Here is a 19,260-nt window from a genome sequence, read left to right on the forward strand (position 1 = left end):
TTTACACCAGGGAATGCATGGCGAAAATTAATGGTGAAACCATAGGTGACACAGCTATTGCTTAAACATGGTTTTGGGAGTGCTTTAGATATTGAACTAGTTACAGCAGTTAACAGTAGTGTTGTGCCTCTGACTTTACAAGGGCACTAGGTTAGTGCCCTTCATTTCTGGTGCTTTGAGGCGCTTAACGTTTTAGTTTCTTGTTGCTTAGATGGGTGTAATTTCTGATATTTATACGCTTTCCTCTTCTTCTTCGTTTAATTATGCTAGCCAGAAAGTGTCACTCATTGTCTTTGAAATGTCACTCATAGCAATCTAGAACCTTGGCAGCTATGATAAGGAATAACCCAAAAACACAGGAAGATTAGAAAAAGTCTGATCTTTTAATTTTCGCTTTGACATATGACTTAAGCCACACTATATTTGGTCTGGTGTATACAATTGCATGGTATTTTTACTTTGCTATGTACCATGATGTGTATTTGAAAAACCAGATAAATAAAGTGTTTAAAAAAAATAAAATGAAACAACTAATAAGCTGACCTGTTTAATTCACCACTAACACATATTCTCATATATTTAATGAAATATAAACTGCCACTTCCAGTTGACAACTTTCTGTAAATACTCTTTAGTCCTCTGCATCAGTGTTTTGAAGATGCTCGTGAAGTAAAGCTGTAAATACTTTTTTACAGCAGCAACCAAGGGTGAGACCCTGTACGAGGACTGTGTGTATCTTAAAAACATCAATTTCTGTGACATCTAAAAACCCAGTCATTTCCTGCCACAAAATGCTTGTTTGTGTATATTCACTCCTGGAGACTGGATGTGATGGTTCTTTAAGTAGCCAGCAGAGGGCGCGCCTCGCCTGCTGATGAAATCCACTGATGCATTGTATGAAAGGGAGAAGGGTTTCCTGTTCCTGATCGGCGGTGGCAGAGACAGTACAAGCAGCAGATGTTGACATCATTTCCGGCCTCTCCCTCCGTGTTCAGCCAGCTGCAGAGGAGGAAGGACGCCCTGTCTCTCTGTGCAGTGATCTTCATCTTCAGACCCTTATAGACCCCCCTCCTACCCCAGACCACAAATCTGCACCTGCCCCACCCCAGCCATAGGAGGAGGAGAGAGCCTGGAAATGTCTGCACAGGTTTCTGCTCAGGTAGGAGATTGTCAGCACCTTGTGCCGTGTTTGTAGAAATAGATTGAATGATCCTGAAAGAACTCTCTAGCAGGAGCCGGCCTCTTCTATCAAGGGACCGCTGAGGGTGCTTTGCGTCCGGCGCTGGGGGTGTTTGTGGTCATCATTTGTTTTAAAGAGAGCATCTGTGCACTGCACTGCATCTTAATGCACTGTGAGAAATCTGTGCACACTGCACTGCATTGTGAGAAATCTGTGCATGCTGCACTAAATCTAACTGCACTGTGAGTAATCTGTGCACTGCATCTTACTGCACTGTGAGGAATCTGTGCACACTGCACTGCATCTTAATGCACTGACAGATCAGTGCACACTGCACTTAACAGCACTGTAAGGAATCTGTGTCACTACAATGCATCTTACTGTACTGAGGAGTTTGTACCACTGCACTGCATCTTACTGCACTGTGAAAAATCTGTTCACATTGCACTGCATCTTAGCGCTCTATGAGAAATCTGTGCACACTCTTTGCTCGGCTCTCGCTGTCAGTTTGTTGACTTGCCCACCTGTACCCCTGTGTCATAGGCATGTCCCCCAGGCAGTTGAACGGCAGGGCTCCCCTGCTGCCCCTTGCCCCTTTGCCCCTGTTTTCATATCTCAGTCTAGGTAAAACCTCAGTCATTTCAATAGGTTCCAGCGGCATAGGTTGGCTTATAGCATTATCTGCTGCAGAGGTTGTGTGTCCGCTGCAGGGATTGTGTTTGTGTGTGCACTAACCTTGGGTCTGCCAGGTAGGAGGCCTTTCAAGCAGTGGAACATACATGTCTGTGTTTTTGATGTACCTCTGCAGGTTGGATGTGTGTGCATGTGAACAGGGTAGAGTTGTCTTTGCAGGCTGTGTGTGTGTATGAGGCGTATCTACAGTGTGTCTTTTTGCAGGGTGTCAGTCTTAGCAGATGTTGGCGGGACTGTCAGTCACTCTTCTTGGCCTCTCCTCTCTGTACAGGAATCTTTAGGATCACTTGCTGTAAGAGGGTCTGCTCTGTGCAGAATAGTCAGGTGCGACTTGGTACACAGCAGACGTCCGAGCAAAGTCATGTGTGAAGTTCTAGTTCTGCCACATAGTTTGGAAATATTAGGCATCTTTGAGTGAGACTTCAGCACGACTTCCAAATGTGTGAGTTATTACAAGCACCCAGGGCTGCTTGTATGACAATGCTACAAGGGGTTGCCGCACTCTCTCATCAACGGTGTGTTGGTGAGGATTGTGCTATGATATGAAGCCTACATGAAGGATTCCAAGAGACCCTTGAAGTCATTCTGCTCTAGTTGTCACTTCAGCAGGAAGGGGAGAACAAGATGAGCGAGCAGAAAAAGCAAGAAGAGGCCAGAGAAGAGAAATAAGAGGGATACAGAGAGAAAACACACGAAGGGTGGAGTAAAGTAATTAATAGATATCTGCCAAAATATGAAAGAAAGAAAATTGTACGGGAGGGAATGAGAGTTCTAAAATATGGCCAGGAAAAGAAATGTAATAAACATTATTTATAAATTGCCAATAGTTGAATTATATTTTCAGAGCTGAAAATGTCATTTAAGTTTGACGTGAATTTGAGTCTTCAAGGGATATAGGTGTAATGTGCTGTTTAGTGGTACCAATACTTGAACCAACTTTATAGCTTTCGAACTGGGATTTAATCCCAATCACCGAACGGTATAAATGAACCAAAGGGAGGGATCAATGTATTTTTGGGTTACCAATCTCATCTCTAATGAGATAGTTAAGAGGTCCCAGGTTCCAACCGTCCTCCTTTATAAATGTGTTTATGCACATACTGCACAGATCTTTGTTACCTTTATATCAAACATACCAATCCTAATTAATTCTGTAGGAGGTGGCCCTTTCTAGGGTGCTTTCCCTCAACTTTTTTTTTGGTTTTGTCCCTACTGGTTTTCCGCTGATCTATGTAATAGCCTAAGGACTTTGATCGCTTTTTACATTGCCATTCAGTGCCAAGGTGATGTGCTTGTCATATACATACTGGTGATTAGTGTACAGATGATTGGCTAAATTGAGTTAGCAGCAAGTACCTTGTCTATAGGTAAGACATATACCTAGGGCACCTCCTGCGTGGGCCAGCAGAACTGGTCGTGCCACCCACGGAGGTAGTTCTTTAAATGTGCCACAGATTTGCCATGACGGGGCCTGTGTGTGCAGGTTACTGTTACTAGGCTTGGCATTTAAGAAGACGCTTGCCAAGGTTCTGCATGTCTCTTGCTATATCTGAGTACTCCCTGGGGACAGGATGCAGTGTCGGGAAGAGGTAGGGCATGTGCGTGTGTACGCTACATATACTGGTAGTGAATGGCACTGAGTAGTGTGTTTGGTACAGTAGGGCCTGTTCCTCGTATTTGATTGCCCTGAGGGATCTGTGGAAAGGCTATTGAGGGGGATTTCCTGCATGCAGAAGAGTGTGAGTATAGTGTTTGATATCAATGAGTTCGTAATGGCGAACCAGCTCCGATGGTGCGAGTAAATTTGACATTATGACGGTGGAAATACCATTTTGGGAAAGTGGGAATGCCTCTACTCATGGTTCTGTATGCCTATCTGCCTCTCTCCATTTCACAGCTGGCTGCTGGGGGGATGGCTACATCTGTGCATTTCTTATTAGACAGCCATAAACTAGGGGCCCAAAGGATACTGTAGACCTCTCACTCTGAGGGGCCTTCCTGTGTTGGTTAAGAGGGGGTGGAATTTGCACCTGCATTCCAAGAGGCAGGGTTGTGGCCACACTAAAGATACTGATCAAGCCTCCCAGGGTAGGATGTCAGACATGACAACATTTAGAGAGGGCCCGTACATTTCAAAGGTAGCCTTTTGAGCTGATCTCATCTTCATAGGCCATTGTGGGTATAACCACCGGGCCGTGCCTTCAGGAGTTAAAGACGCTTTGGGGATTGGAAACTGTAGGAGAGTAGGATCTGCACTTATGTTGCCCCCACTTGTTTCTGATGTTAACACTGGTTTCTGGCTATAGTCTGGCTGGGTCCCTGCTAATCAGGGCCCCAGTCTCTCTGTTCTCTCTAAACAACTTGGAGTGTATATTAGATGCACTAGTGATTGGATACTGTGGTACCTTATGAGCCCCTAGTATATGGTACCTTAGGTACCAAGGGTATAGGTATTTCACAGGCCTACCAGGGTTTGAAGCATGTATTATGCCACCCCTGGGAAGCAGACTAAATCTGACACCACGGGCCTGCTACTGCAGCCTGGGGGAGGTAGTGTTAGCACTCCTCACTGAGATATAGAAACCCTATATGTCTACCTGCACACACATAAAAACCTATCAGTCACCCCTAAGGCAGGCCCTGTCAATCCAGAGGGCAGGGTGCTTGGTTTCCATGTGAGGTGGTGCATCTGCCTGAGCAGGGCCCCTCTGCAGCTCTCAGAGTCTATTCTCTGTGGCTGTTTGTGGATGCGGTTAAACCATATACTCTTAAGTGCATTATAACCTCTCTGGTGTCAAACGCTTTGGAATCATACCCCCACACCAGTAACTGGTGTGGGAGTATGATCCCACCCTTCTAGAGGGGTAGACATGTACCTACTGTGGAAACATGGTAGAATCCTGAAAGAGCCCTGGCATCACAAAATGGATGCCACCAGCACAGACACTGGGCTGCCATCCTTCTGCTGACTGAAACTCGCAGTGGAGGAGGCCCAACAATAGGCATCCTGTCACAGGGAGGTGTAGCCACCTTCCAGACAGGATTTAGTGTATTGGGGCTGGGTGGGTACACTCCTAGAGTGCTTTGAAGTCCTGCACTGGGGGAGCAGTAGGCTCCTCTGTGCATATACCAGCTCAAACCAGTTCAGGGGCTACCTGCCCCTGCTCTGGCATGAAACTGGACAAAGGGAAGTGGGTGTAGCCACCCACTCCCTGACCCTCCCATAGGTGGGGTCATAGAGCTAGTCCCTCCCTTTCCTTTAGTATAAGTTAGGGAAGCAGCCTTGCCATTGCAAACTAGATATCCCTGGATGACGCCCTGAAGAAGAATCCTGGACCTTCGACGTTCCACTACCTCTGGAAGACTAAAGAATCTCCCTTGGAGTCAAGGAGTGACTCCCCTGCTTGGCAGGCACCAAAACTTTGAATCAATGGTCGCAAACGTTCCCGCTCCCGCCGGAGTTCGAAGTCCCTCCAGCCCCGGAAGTGGATTTCCTGACTTCGCCAAGGCCATCGTGAGTCCCCAGCGAAGCTGAGGCAAATGGACCCCACGAGTGACAAGGAACAGCAATACCCGGGTACCGTGCACTATTGTCGAGTGCAATCCCTTCACGACGTTCTACGAACTTGTGCATTGGACCACTTGTGGTCCAAGCCTCCTGCAGGATTTCCACCGAAGATCAGAGGCCTACCTCGTCCTGAGTGACCGTGGGCTCCTGTGAAGTGAATCCTTCCGAGGCGTCTTCGCGATCCCTTGCCGGTTGGCTTGTGGGTCCCCTGAAAACCTTTCTACAAAACCAAAAGGCTCCCCTGGTTGCTCCAGGCCTGCCCTGAATTTCCCTCGCTGCGTGAGTCCCTCAGACATTGCTGGTCTGCACCGCTGACTTTTTACACTTTCCACGAGACTTGCTGTTACCAAGGCTTGTTGGCTCCAATCTGGTCGCCGACATCGCAGTAAGCTGCAGACTCCGTGGGACACGCCGAATCCAGCTCCTGGTCGTTGTCGACGCCTCCTGGACCTCGTGGCTGAAGAGTCAAGACACCCGTGATCACCTGAAATCACCCGACTACTGTGGGCATCCAGCTTCCTCGCCCCGGGTCACTGGCAAGTGACTTTGAACACTGTCTCCTTTGCTTTCAGGTCCCATTGAAAACGACGCCGCGACTCGACACCAAAAGACACCTATGCACCCGGCTTCCCTCGGTGAGGTAGCTCCAGCACTACGGTACTCCTGTGTGTGTTGGCTCTAGAACGACTTACCCTGTAAGTGACATGCTTGTAGACTCTCCCGAAGTATCCTAAAACTTTAAAATTCCAACCACGACTTGCTCCATTGAAGTCTATTGGGATCCGCGACTGTGTTCTCACACTACATGCGTCTCCCATGGGTCCTTTACTTACCGGCCTTGGGTGGATAAGTGAGGCCCCAGCGCTTCTGAAGGCCCTAGGCCTTGTCCCTTCTCAAGTCGATATTCCTAAACCTCTTTTTTACTATATGGTCTGGTACGCCCCTAGGGCCCCAGCCGTATTTGTGCTTAACTTGTTGTGACACGTTGATTTGTGCATATGTTCCTGACTTCTAATCTCATAAAGAGATTAGTAGAGTGTGTCTAGTAATAAATACATATATATTTTATATATATATATCTGTTTGGTGTCCTTTCATTTAGTGATTCAAGAGATTATAAGGTAAAACAAGCTGCTTTACATTCCTCTGAGACTTAGCCTGGAGGCTGCTCTCCACAGCTACCACTAGGATAGCTTTCTTTAAAAGGTTGTCTTTAACCTAGCTACCATAAGAGTCGAATTGTACTGGTGCAAGGTGGCCACTTTAACTAGTGACCAGCATATACCAGGCCAACTTCGCTGGTTCAACGCTGGAACATCAACAAGAAGAACTATTGGGGAGGGGGGCTGCAACTGGATTATCTGCAGACTTGTGGTGGCCTGGGGCTTATTATGCTCTAGGAAGGAGACTATCACTTGGTGGATTTTGCCTGGATGTTGCTGGCCTGCAGCTAATTGGCAACTGTCGTGGCCCGGTTGCCAAGCACTCTCTAAGGGCATGTTGACTGGCCTCCTGTCCACGAGTTCCCAGGGACAGAAAAGAGCTCCCAGTTTCCACAAGATCGTAAGGACCGCGCAGAGTTCGGCGTAAACAGGTGGAAGTGATTGTCGGTTAGGACAAGGACCCTCCTGATGTGTGCAGTGATCAGACAGTGCCGAAGACTGAGCTGGTGACGTTCAGTGGCACACCTGGGGTGGCAGTAGCGTGAGTTCGAGGAGTGTGCGGGAAGTTTGCTGAGTACGATGGGCCTGAGATTACAGCCGGAAATCTCTGCTAGTTCACATTCGTTAGCGTGTGGTGTCCGAGCAGTGTTGAGAGAAGTTTGCTGCGTACGCAATATCCAAGCTGGCAGCAGATTGGGAGGACGACAGTGCCTGACATTGCGGCCTCAGTCTGAGGTCACCGGCTCCCTCTCCCCGGACCCACGCCACAAAGTACTATGTTGTTAAGAATAGCGTGACTGGAGGTCTCGTCGTGCCTTGTGTGCACCCACGACTGGCTCCCTGGAGCAGCTGTAGCTCCCACCTCCGCCAGAGGCAAAATCATTCTCCAAATTGGGAGCCCGCCAGCTTCTGGTGTTGCAGTCGTTTTCCTGCGGGGAGGATAGTGATCCTGCATTTGTGAAGGGCCACTGGGGGCCTGAGGACCTAATCTGGATGGCCGAAAACACGTAACTGTTTATTTCCACTTTAGGTGGTCCCTTAATCTAATCAAAGTGTTGACAGCAGGGGCAACGTGAGAGACACACTGGTTTCCCCTGAGCAATACTTGATTGGGCGTACTTACCCAGTCACCAATGCTGACAGTGTTACCACTAATCATCCAATGGCTATGGTGACATTAGGCTGGGGGGGGGGGGGGGTGACTAGCCTGAAACAGGTAGTGGTCTCTCAAAAGTTACCAGCTGCATGTCTGCTTGGCAATGACCTGGAAACCTCAGCCTGGGTTGAGGTTGAATTAAAAACCCATGCAGGAATGCTGGGTATCCCTGAATTGGTGTGTGTGCAAGCAAGAGCACAGAGCAAAAGGAAGGGTGAAAAAGTAGGATTGGAGCCTGAAAGTATGGCTCAACCCACCAAGTGGAAAGGTGGGCTCAGCCTGTGTGTGCGTCACATGGTAACTCACGGAATCCATACCGCTGGGCTGGTGAGCATATGGCAATTCTGACCAGCTTCACCAAAATGGCAAGTCAGGCGTGGCCAACTCTGGGTCCGGGAATCGATCCTCATCCACATTGCTGTGATGCGAGCGGCGAAGAGGACCTGAGCTACCATTAATTTGCCCAACACCCTGACAAGTGTTAGTGAACACTTCCTCAAATGCCACACACTCGCAACGCTGAGGGTAGGACTTGCCGGCAGCACTGCAGGTTTTCCCCGTGACTCAGCCCCTTACTTATTAAAATGTCTCAAGGCTTCACAATTATATTTTAATCATCTAAGTAGCCAAGTCATAGGGTAGTGACTCCTCAGTGATGCCGCATCATATCGGCCCGTGGTGTGTCCAGTCCCAATACATTGTGACAAAGTAGAGAGCTTACAGGAGCAGATCCTGAGCACGCCCCTGAAACCTAACGGGAAGAGCGCACACATGCATTGCCACTCAGTCATGGTGCATTATAGCAGCTGAGGAGGTGCTATAATGTGTGACTTCGGATTTCAGTGCGGTGATGCGGACCGCCACACTGAAATGCGTTAGTCTAATGTCTGATGCATGGTACGTGGCAGGGCTGGCATACTGATGCCACAAATCTGAGGTTGTGGGCATGTGGTGCGCCAGCTCACGTGGCAGTCAGAATCTCAGCTATAATGAATGATTTTTATTTTACTACAGTGAGTTGTCAGTGAGTGTGTTTTCAAATACAGCAGCCTGCCAGGCTGTGACCTAGACTACTGTTAGCTGACTATAATTATGAAGGGTGATGCCGCGTCGTATCGGCCCGTGGTGTGTCCAGTCCCAATACATTGGGACAAAGTAGAGAGCTGCGAGGAGCAGATCCTGAGCACGCCCCTGAAACCTAATGGGAACAGCGCACACATGCATTGCCACTCAGTCATGGTGCATTATAGCAGCTGAGGAGGCGCTATAATGTGTGACTTCGGATTTCAGTGCGGTGATGTGGACCGCCACACTGAAATGCGTTAGTCTAACGCCTGATGCATGGTACGTGGCAGGGCTGGCCATACTGATGCCACTAATCTGAGGTTGTGGGCACGTGGCGCAGAATCTCAGCTATAATGAATGATTTTTATTTTGCTATTGTGAGTTGTCAGTGAGTGTGTTTTAAAATACAGCAGCCTGCCAGACTGTGACCTAGACTACTGTTAGGTGACTATAATTATGAAGGGTGAGGCAGCGGAATTCTGTCTCGGGCCTCTCACAACCTACAAGACAGGACCCGGGAGAGAGCCGCCCTGACGGTGATGTTCCTCCTTTGCCTCGTTTGATTGGCAGCAAAAAGCCTAGGGCCCAGTGGGTGTACTAAGGCTGGTGAAAGCTGGAATGACTAATTGCTTTTCTGCGGGTGTAATGTTGTTTTGAGCTCCCCGTATTTTTGTGCCTATAGAACACCGGCCCGTCCTCCCAACAGGTATCCAAGGCTGTGGCAACATGTCCCTAGTTCAATTTCCTACCTGCCCGGGCCCCTGGAATTGTTGCTGTCGCCTGGCAACACTAGTACTTTGAAGCTGGTGACATCCACCAAGTCAGAGAGCTCCTCTCACGTCCAGCGTGTCTCCTGATTCGAGCCAGAAATCACAGCAGTCAGCCTAAATCCTTATGAATTACACCATTTCTGCTGCATGTGTAATACAGAAATAGACAAACAGGTTTAGCTCCATCAGGCGATATCACAGAAACAGCTTTACACCAGGGAATGCATGGCGAAAATTAATGGTGAAACCATAGGTGACACAGCTATTGCTTAAACATGGTTTTAGGAGTGCTTTAGATATTGAACTAGTTACAGCAGTTAACAGTAGTGTTGTGCCTCTGACTTTACAAGGGCACTAGGTTAGTGCCCTTCATTTCTGGTGCTTTGAGGCGCTTAATGTTTTAGTTTCTTGTTGCTTAGATGGGTGTAATTTCTGATATTTATACGCTTTCCTCTTCTTCTTCGTTTAATTATGCTAGCCAGAAAGTGTCACTCATTGTCTTTGAAATGTCACTCATAGCAATCTAGAACCTTGGCAGCTATGATAAGGAATAACCCAAAAACACAGGAAGATTAGAAAAAGTCTGATCTTTTAATTTTCGCTTTGACATATGACTTAAGCCACACTATATTTGGTCTGGTGTATACAATTGCATGGTATTTTTACTTTGCTATGTACCATGATGTGTATTTGAAAAACCAGATAAATAAAGTGTTTAAAAAAAATAAAATGAAACAACTAATAAGCTGACCTGTTTAATTCACCACTAACACATATTCTCATATATTTAATGAAATATAAACTGCCACTTCCAGTTGACAACTTTCTGTAAATACTCTTTAGTCCTCTGCATCAGTGTTTTGAAGATGCTCGTGAAGTAAAGCTGTAAATACTTTTTTACAGCAGCAACCAAGGGTGAGACCCTGTACGAGGACTGTGTGTATCTTAAAAACATCAATTTCTGTGACATCTAAAAACCCAGTCATTTCCTGCCACAAAATGCTTGTTTGTGTATATTCACTCCTGGAGACTGGATGTGATGGTTCTTTAAGTAGCCAGCAGAGGGCGCGCCTCGCCTGCTGATGAAATCCACTGATGCATTGTATGAAAGGGAGAAGGGTTTCCTGTTCCTGATCGGCGGTGGCAGAGACAGTACAAGCAGCAGATGTTGACATCATTTCCGGCCTCTCCCTCCGTGTTCAGCCAGCTGCAGAGGAGGAAGGACGCCCTGTCTCTCTGTGCAGTGATCTTCATCTTCAGACCCTTATAGACCCCCCTCCTACCCCAGACCACAAATCTGCACCTGCCCCACCCCAGCCATAGGAGGAGGAGAGAGCCTGGAAATGTCTGCACAGGTTTCTGCTCAGGTAGGAGATTGTCAGCACCTTGTGCCGTGTTTGTAGAAATAGATTGAATGATCCTGAAAGAACTCTCTAGCAGGAGCCGGCCTCTTCTATCAAGGGACCGCTGAGGGTGCTTTGCGTCCGGCGCTGGGGGTGTTTGTGGTCATCATTTGTTTTAAAGAGAGCATCTGTGCACTGCACTGCATCTTAATGCACTGTGAGAAATCTGTGCACACTGCACTGCATTGTGAGAAATCTGTGCATGCTGCACTAAATCTAACTGCACTGTGAGTAATCTGTGCACTGCATCTTACTGCACTGTGAGGAATCTGTGCACACTGCACTGCATCTTAATGCACTGACAGATCAGTGCACACTGCACTTTACAGCACTGTAAGGAATCTGTGTCACTACAATGCATCTTACTGTACTGAGGAGTTTGTACCACTGCACTGCATCTTACTGCACTGTGAAAAATCTGTTCACATTGCACTGCATCTTAGCGCTCTATGAGAAATCTGTGCACACTCTTTGCTCGGCTCTCGCTGTCAGTTTGTTGACTTGCCCACCTGTACCCCTGTGTCATAGGCATGTCCCCCAGGCAGTTGAACGGCAGGGCTCCCCTGCTGCCCCTTGCCCCTTTGCCCCTGTTTTCATATCTCAGTCTAGGTAAAACCTCAGTCATTTCAATAGGTTCCAGCGGCATAGGTTGGCTTATAGCATTATCTGCTGCAGAGGTTGTGTGTCCGCTGCAGGGATTGTGTGTGTGTGTGCACTAACCTTGGGTCTGCCAGGTAGGAGGCCTTTCAAGCAGTGGAACATACATGTCTGTGTTTTTGATGTACCTCTGCAGGTTGGATGTGTGTGCATGTGAACAGGGTAGAGTTGTCTTTGCAGGCTGTGTGTGTGTATGAGGCGTATCTACAGTGTGTCTTTTTGCAGGGTGTCAGTCTTAGCAGATGTTGGCGGGACTGTCAGTCACTCTTCTTGGCCTCTCCTCTCTGTACAGGAATCTTTAGGATCACTTGCTGTAAGAGGGTCTGCTCTGTGCAGAATAGTCAGGTGCGACTTGGTACACAGCAGACGTCCGAGCAAAGTCATGTGTGAAGTTCTAGTTCTGCCACATAGTTTGGAAATATTAGGCATCTTTGAGTGAGACTTCAGCACGACTTCCAAATGTGTGAGTTATTACAAGCACCCAGGGCTGCTTGTATGACAATGCTACAAGGGGTTGCCGCACTCTCTCATCAACGGTGTGTTGGTGAGGATTGTGCTATGATATGAAGCCTACATGAAGGATTCCAAGAGACCCTTGAAGTCATTCTGCTCTAGTTGTCACTTCAGCAGGAATGGGAGAACAAGATGAGCGAGCAGAAAAAGCAAGAAGAGGCCAGAGAAGAGAAATAAGAGGGATACAGAGAGAAAACACACGAAGGGTGGAGTAAAGTAATTAATAGATATCTGCCAAAATATGAAAGAAAGAAAATTGTACGGGAGGGAATGAGAGTTCTAAAATATGGCCAGGAAAAGAAATGTAATAAACATTATTTATAAATTGCCAATAGTTGAATTATATTTTCAGAGCTGAAAATGTCATTTAAGTTTGACGTGAATTTGAGTCTTCAAGGGATATAGGTGTAATGTGCTGTTTAGTGGTACCAATACTTGAACCAACTTTATAGCTTTCGAACTGGGATTTAATCCCAATCACCGAACGGTATAAATGAACCAAAGGGAGGGATCAATGTATTTTTGGGTTACCAATCTCATCTCTAATGAGATAGTTAAGAGGTCCCAGGTTCCAACCGTCCTCCTTTATAAATGTGTTTATGCACATACTGCACAGATCTTTGTTACCTTTATATCAAACATACCAATCCTAATTAATTCTGTAGGAGGTGGCCCTTTCTAGGGTGCTTTCCCTCAACTTTTTTTTTGGTTTTGTCCCTACTGGTTTTCCGCTGATCTATGTAATAGCCTAAGGACTTTGATCGCTTTTTACATTGCCATTCAGTGCCAAGGTGATGTGCTTGTCATATACATACTGGTGATTAGTGTACAGATGATTGGCTAAATTGAGTTAGCAGCAAGTACCTTGTCTATAGGTAAGACATATACCTAGGGCACCTCCTGCGTGGGCCAGCAGAACTGGTCGTGCCACCCACGGAGGTAGTTCTTTAAATGTGCCACAGATTTGCCATGACGGGGCCTGTGTGTGCAGGTTACTGTTACTAGGCTTGGCATTTAAGAAGACGCTTGCCAAGGTTCTGCATGTCTCTTGCTATATCTGAGTACTCCCTGGGGACAGGATGCAGTGTCGGGAAGAGGTAGGGCATGTGCGTGTGTACGCTACATATACTGGTAGTGAATGGCACTGAGTAGTGTGTTTGGTACAGTAGGGCCTGTTCCTCGTATTGGATTGCCCTGAGGGATCTGTGGAAAGGCTATTGAGGGGGATTTCCTGCATGCAGAAGAGTGTGAGTATAGTGTTTGATATCAATGAGTTCGTAATGGCGAACCAGCTCCGATGGTGCGAGTAAATTTGACATTATGACGGTGGAAATACCATTTTGGGAAAGTGGGAATGCCTCTACTCATGGTTCTGTATGCCTATCTGCCTCTCTCCATTTCACAGCTGGCTGCTGGGGGGATGGCTACATCTGTGCATTTCTTATTAGACAGCCATAAACTAGGGGCCCAAAGGATACTGTAGACCTCTCACTCTGAGGGGCCTTCCTGTGTTGGTTAAGAGGGGGTGGAATTTGCACCTGCATTCCAAGAGGCAGGGTTGTGGCCACACTAAAGATACTGATCAAGCCTCCCAGGGTAGGATGTCAGACATGACAACATTTAGAGAGGGCCCGTACATTTCAAAGGTAGCCTTTTGAGCTGATCTCATCTTCATAGGCCATTGTGGGTATAACCACCGGGCCGTGCCTTCAGGAGTTAAAGACGCTTTGGGGATTGGAAACTGTAGGAGAGTAGGATCTGCACTTATGTTGCCCCCACTTGTTTCTGATGTTAACACTGGTTTCTGGCTATAGTCTGGCTGGGTCCCTGCTAATCAGGGCCCCAGTCTCTCTGTTCTCTCTAAACAACTTGGAGTGTATATTAGATGCACTAGTGATTGGATACTGTGGTACCTTATGAGCCCCTAGTATATGGTACCTTAGGTACCAAGGGTATAGGTATGTCACAGGCCTACCAGGGTTTGAAGCATGTATTATGCCACCCCTGGGAAGCAGACTAAATCTGACACCACGGGCCTGCTACTGCAGCCTGGGGGAGGTAGTGTTAGCACTCCTCACTGAGATATAGATACCCTATATGTCTACCTGCACACACATAAAAACCTATCAGTCGCCCCTAAGGCAGGCCCTGTCAATCCAGAGGGCAGGGTGCTTGGTTTCCATGTGAGGTGGTGCATCTGCCTGAGCAGGGCCCCTCTGCAGCTCTCAGAGTCTATTCTCTGTGGCTGTTTGTGGATGCGGTTAAACCATATACTCTTAAGTGCATTATAACCTCTCTGGTGTCAAACGCTTTGGAATCATACCCCCACACCAGTAACTGGTGTGGGAGTATGATCCCACCCTTCTAGAGGGGTAGACATGTACCTACTGTGGAAACATGGTAGAATCCTGAAAGAGCCCTGGCATCACAAAATGGATGCCACCAGCACAGACACTGGGCTGCCATCCTTCTGCTGACTGAAACTCGCAGTGGAGGAGGCCCAACAATAGGCATCCTGTCACAGGGAGGTGTAGCCACCTTCCAGACAGGATTTAGTGTATTGGGGCTGGGTGGGTGCACTCCTAGAGTGCTTTGAAGTCCTGCACTGGGGGAGCAGTAGGCTCCTCTGTGCATATACCAGCTCAAACCAGTTCAGGGGCTACCTGCCCCTGCTCTGGCATGAAACTGGACAAAGGGAAGTGGGTGTAGCCACCCACTCCCTGACCCTCCCATAGGTGGGGTCATAGAGCTAGTCCCTCCCTTTCCTTTAGTATAAGTTAGGGAAGCAGCCTTGCCATTGCAAACTAGATATCCCTGGATGACGCCCTGAAGAAGAATCCTGGACCTTCGACGTTCCACTACCTCTGGAAGACTAAAGAATCTCCCTTGGAGTCAAGGAGTGACTCCCCTGCTTGGCAGGCACCAAAACTTTGAATCAATGGTCGCAAACTTTCCCGCTCCCGCCGGAGTTCGAAGTCCCTCCAGCCCCGGAAGTGGATTTCCTGACTTCGCCAAGGCCATCGTGAGTCCCCAGCGAAGCTGAGGCAAATGGACCCCACGAGTGACAAGGAACAGCAATACCCGGGTACCGTGCACTATTGTCGAGTGCAATCCCTTCACGACGTTCTACGAACTTGTGCATTGGACCACTTGTGGTCCAAGCCTCCTGCAGGATTTCCACCGAAGATCAGAGGCCTACCTCGTCCTGAGTGACCGTGGGCTCCTGTGAAGTGAATCCTTCCGAGGCGTCTTCGCGATCCCTTGCTGGTTGGCTTGTGGGTCCCCTGAAAACCTTTCTACAAAACCAAAAGGCTCCCCTGGTTGCTCCAGGCCTGCCCTGAATTTCCCTCGCTGCGTGAGTCCCTCAGACCTTGCTGGTCTGCACCGCTGACTTTTTACACTTTCCACGAGACTTGCTGTTACCAAGGCTTGTTGGCTCCAATCTGGTCGCCGACATCGCAGTAAGCTGCAGACTCCGTGGGACACGCCGAATCCAGCTCCTGGTCGTTGTCGACGCCTCCTGGACCTCGTGGCTGAAGAGTCAAGACACCCGTGATCACCTGAAATCACCCGACTACTGTGGGCATCCAGCTTCCTCGCCCCGGGTCACTGGCAAGTGACTTTGAACACTGTCTCCTTTGCTTTCAGGTCCCATTGAAAACGACGCCGCGACTCGACACCAAAAGACACCTATGCACCCGGCTTCCCTGGGTGAGGTAGCTCCAGCACTACGGTACTCCTGTGTGTGTTGGCTCTAGAACGACTTACCCTGTAAGTGACATGCTTGTAGACTCTCCCGAAGTATCCTAAAACTTTAAAATTCCAACCACGACTTGCTCCATTGAAGTCTATTGGGATCCGCGACTGTGTTCTCACACTACATGCGTCTCCCATGGGTCCTTTACTTACCGGCCTTGGGTGGATAAGTGAGGCCCCAGCGCTTCTGAAGGCCCTAGGCCTTGTCCCTTCTCAAGTCGATATTCCTAAACCTCTTTTTTACTATATGGTCTGGTACGCCCCTAGGGCCCCAGCCGTATTTGTGCTTAACTTGTTGTGACACGTTGATTTGTGCATATGTTCCTGACTTCTAATCTCATAAAGAGATTAGTAGAGTGTGTCTAGTAATAAATACATATATATTTTATATATATATATCTGTTTGGTGTCCTTTCATTTAGTGATTCAAGAGATTATAAGGTAAAACAAGCTGCTTTACATTCCTCTGAGACTTAGCCTGGAGGCTGCTCTCCACAGCTACCACTAGGATAGCTTTCTTTAAAAGGTTGTCTTTAACCTAGCTACCATAAGAGTCGAATTGTACTGGTGCAAGGTGGCCACTTTAACTAGTGACCAGCATATACCAGGCCAACTTCGCTGGTTCAACGCTGGAACATCAACAAGAAGAACTATTGGGGAGGGGGGCTGCAACTGGATTATCTGCAGACTTGTGGTGGCCTGGGGCTTATTATGCTCTAGGAAGGAGACTATCACTTGGTGGATTTTGCCTGGATGTTGCTGGCCTGCAGCTAATTGGCAACTGTCGTGGCCCGGTTGCCAAGCACTCTCTAAGGGCATGTTGACTGGCCTCCTGTCCACGAGTTCCCAGGGACAGAAAAGAGCTCCCAGTTTCCACAAGATCGTAAGGACCGCGCAGAGTTCGGTGTAAACAGGTGGAAGTGATTGTCGGTTAGGACAAGGACCCTCCTGATGTGTGCAGTGATCAGACAGTGCCGAAGACTGAGCTGGTGACGTTCAGTGGCACACCTGGGGTGGCAGTAGCGTGAGTTCGAGGAGTGTGCGGGAAGTTTGCTGAGTACGATGGGCCTGAGATTACAGCCGGAAATCTCTGCTAGTTCACATTCGTTAGCGTGTGGTGTCCGAGCAGTGTTGAGAGAAGTTTGCTGCGTACGCAATATCCAAGCTGGCAGCAGATTGGGAGGACGACAGTGCCTGACATTGCGGCCTCAGTCTGAGGTCACCGGCTCCCTCTCCCCGGACCCACGCCACAAAGTACTATGTTGTTAAGAATAGCGTGACTGGAGGTCTCGTCGTGCCTTGTGTGCACCCACGACTGGCTCCCTGGAGCAGCTGTAGCTCCCACCTCCGCCAGAGGCAAAATTATTCTCCAAATTGGGAGCCCGCCAGCTTCTGGTGTTGCAGTCGTTTTCCTGCGGGGAGGATAGTGATCCTGCATTTGTGAAGGGCCACTGGGGGCCTGAGGACCTAATCTGGATGGCCGAAAACACGTAACTGTTTATTTCCACTTTAGGTGGTCCCTTAATCTAATCAAAGTGTTGACAGCAGGGGCAACGTGAGAGACACACTGGTTTCCCCTGAGCAATACTTGATTGGGCGTACTTACACAGTCACCAATGCTGACAGTGTTACCACTAATCATCCAATGGCTATGGTGACATTAGGCTGGGGGGGGGGGGGTGACTAGCCTGAAACAGGTAGTGGTCTCTCAAAAGTTACCAGCTGCATGTCTGCTTGGCAATGACCTGGAAACCTCAGCCTGGGTTGAGGTTGAATTAAAAACCCATGCAGGAATGCTGGGTATCCCTGAATTGGTGTGTGTGCAAGCAAGAGCACAGAGCAAAAGGAAGGGTGAAAAAGTAGGATTGGAGCCTGAAAGTATGGCTCAACCCACCAAGTGGAAAGGTGGGCTCAGCCTGTGTGTGCGTCACATGGTAACTCACGGAATCCATACCGCTGGGCTGGTGAGCATATGGCAATTCTGACCAGCTTCACCAAAATGGCAAGTCAGGCGTGGCCAACTCTGGGTCCGGGAATCGATCCTCATCCACATTGCTGTGATGCGAGCGGCGAAGAGGACCTGAGCTACCATTAATTTGCCCAACACCCTGACAAGTGTTAGTGAACACTTCCTCAAATGCCACACACTCGCAACGCTGAGGGTAGGACTTGCCGGCAGCACTGCAGGTTTTCCCCGTGACTCAGCCCCTTACTTATTAAAATGTCTCAAGGCTTCACAATTATATTTTAATCATCTAAGTAGCCAAGTCATAGGGTAGTGACTCCTCAGTGATGCCGCATCATATCGGCCCGTGGTGTGTCCAGTCCCAATACATTGTGACAAGGTAGAGAGCTTACAGGAGCAGATCCTGAGCACGCCCCTGAAACCTAACGGGAAGAGCGCACACATGCATTGCCACTCAGTCATGGTGCATTATAGCAGCTGAGGAGGTGCTATAATGTGTGACTTCGGATTTCAGTGCGGTGATGCGGACCGCCACACTGAAATGCGTTAGTCTAATGTCTGATGCATGGTACGTGGCAGGGCTGGCATACTGATGCCACAAATCTGAGGTTGTGGGCATGTGGTGCGCCAGCTCACGTGGCAGTCAGAATCTCAGCTATAATGAATGATTTTTATTTTACTACAGTGAGTTGTCAGTGAGTGTGTTTTCAAATACAGCAGCCTGCCAGGCTGAGACCTAGACTACTGTTAGCTGACTATAATTATGAAGGGTGATGCCGCGTCGTATCGGCCCGTGGTGTGTCCAGTCCCAATACATTGGGACAAAGTAGAGAGCTGCGAGGAGCAGATCCTGAGCACGCCCCTGAAACCTAACGGGAAGAGCGCACACATGCATTGCCACTCAGTCATGGTGCATTATAGCAGCTGAGGAGGCGCTATAATGTGTGACTTCGGATTTCAGTGCGGTGATGTGGACCGCCACACTGAAATGCGTTAGTCTAACGCCTGATGCATGGTATGTGGCAGGGCTGGCCATACTGATGCCACTAATCTGAGGTTGTGGGCACGTGGCGCAGAATCTCAGCTATAATGAATGATTTTTATTTTGCTACTGTGAGTTGTCAGTGAGTGTGTTTTAAAATACAGCAGCCTGCCAGACTGTGACCTAGACTACTGTTAGGTGACTATAATTATGAAGGGTGAGGCAGCGGAATTCTGTCTCGGGCCTCTCACAACCTACAAGACAGGACCCGGGAGAGAGCCGCCCTGACGGTGATGTTCCTCCTTTGCCTCGTTTGATTGGCAGCAAAAAGCCTAGGGCCCAGTGGGTGTACTAAGGCTGGTGAAAGCTGGAATGACTAATTGCTTTT

General features: G+C 48.4%; 1 protein-coding gene across 1 annotated transcript in view; it reads left to right on the plus strand.

Annotated features, from left to right (window-relative positions):
• The first annotated feature begins 979 nt into the window (after positions 1-979).
• LOC146839504 (uncharacterized) overlaps positions 980-19,260 on the plus strand; it is an 89,156-nt gene continuing 70,875 nt past the window's right edge. The window contains exon 1 of the mRNA XM_085651555.1: positions 980-1,159. The gene's annotated coding sequence lies outside the window, so the exon portion shown is untranslated. The remainder of the gene's footprint in view (positions 1,160-19,260) is intronic.

The sequence above is a fragment of the Triturus cristatus genome, chromosome 4_1, assembly GCF_964204655.1.
Source record: "Triturus cristatus chromosome 4_1, aTriCri1.1, whole genome shotgun sequence".
NCBI lineage: Eukaryota > Metazoa > Chordata > Amphibia > Caudata > Salamandridae > Triturus > Triturus cristatus.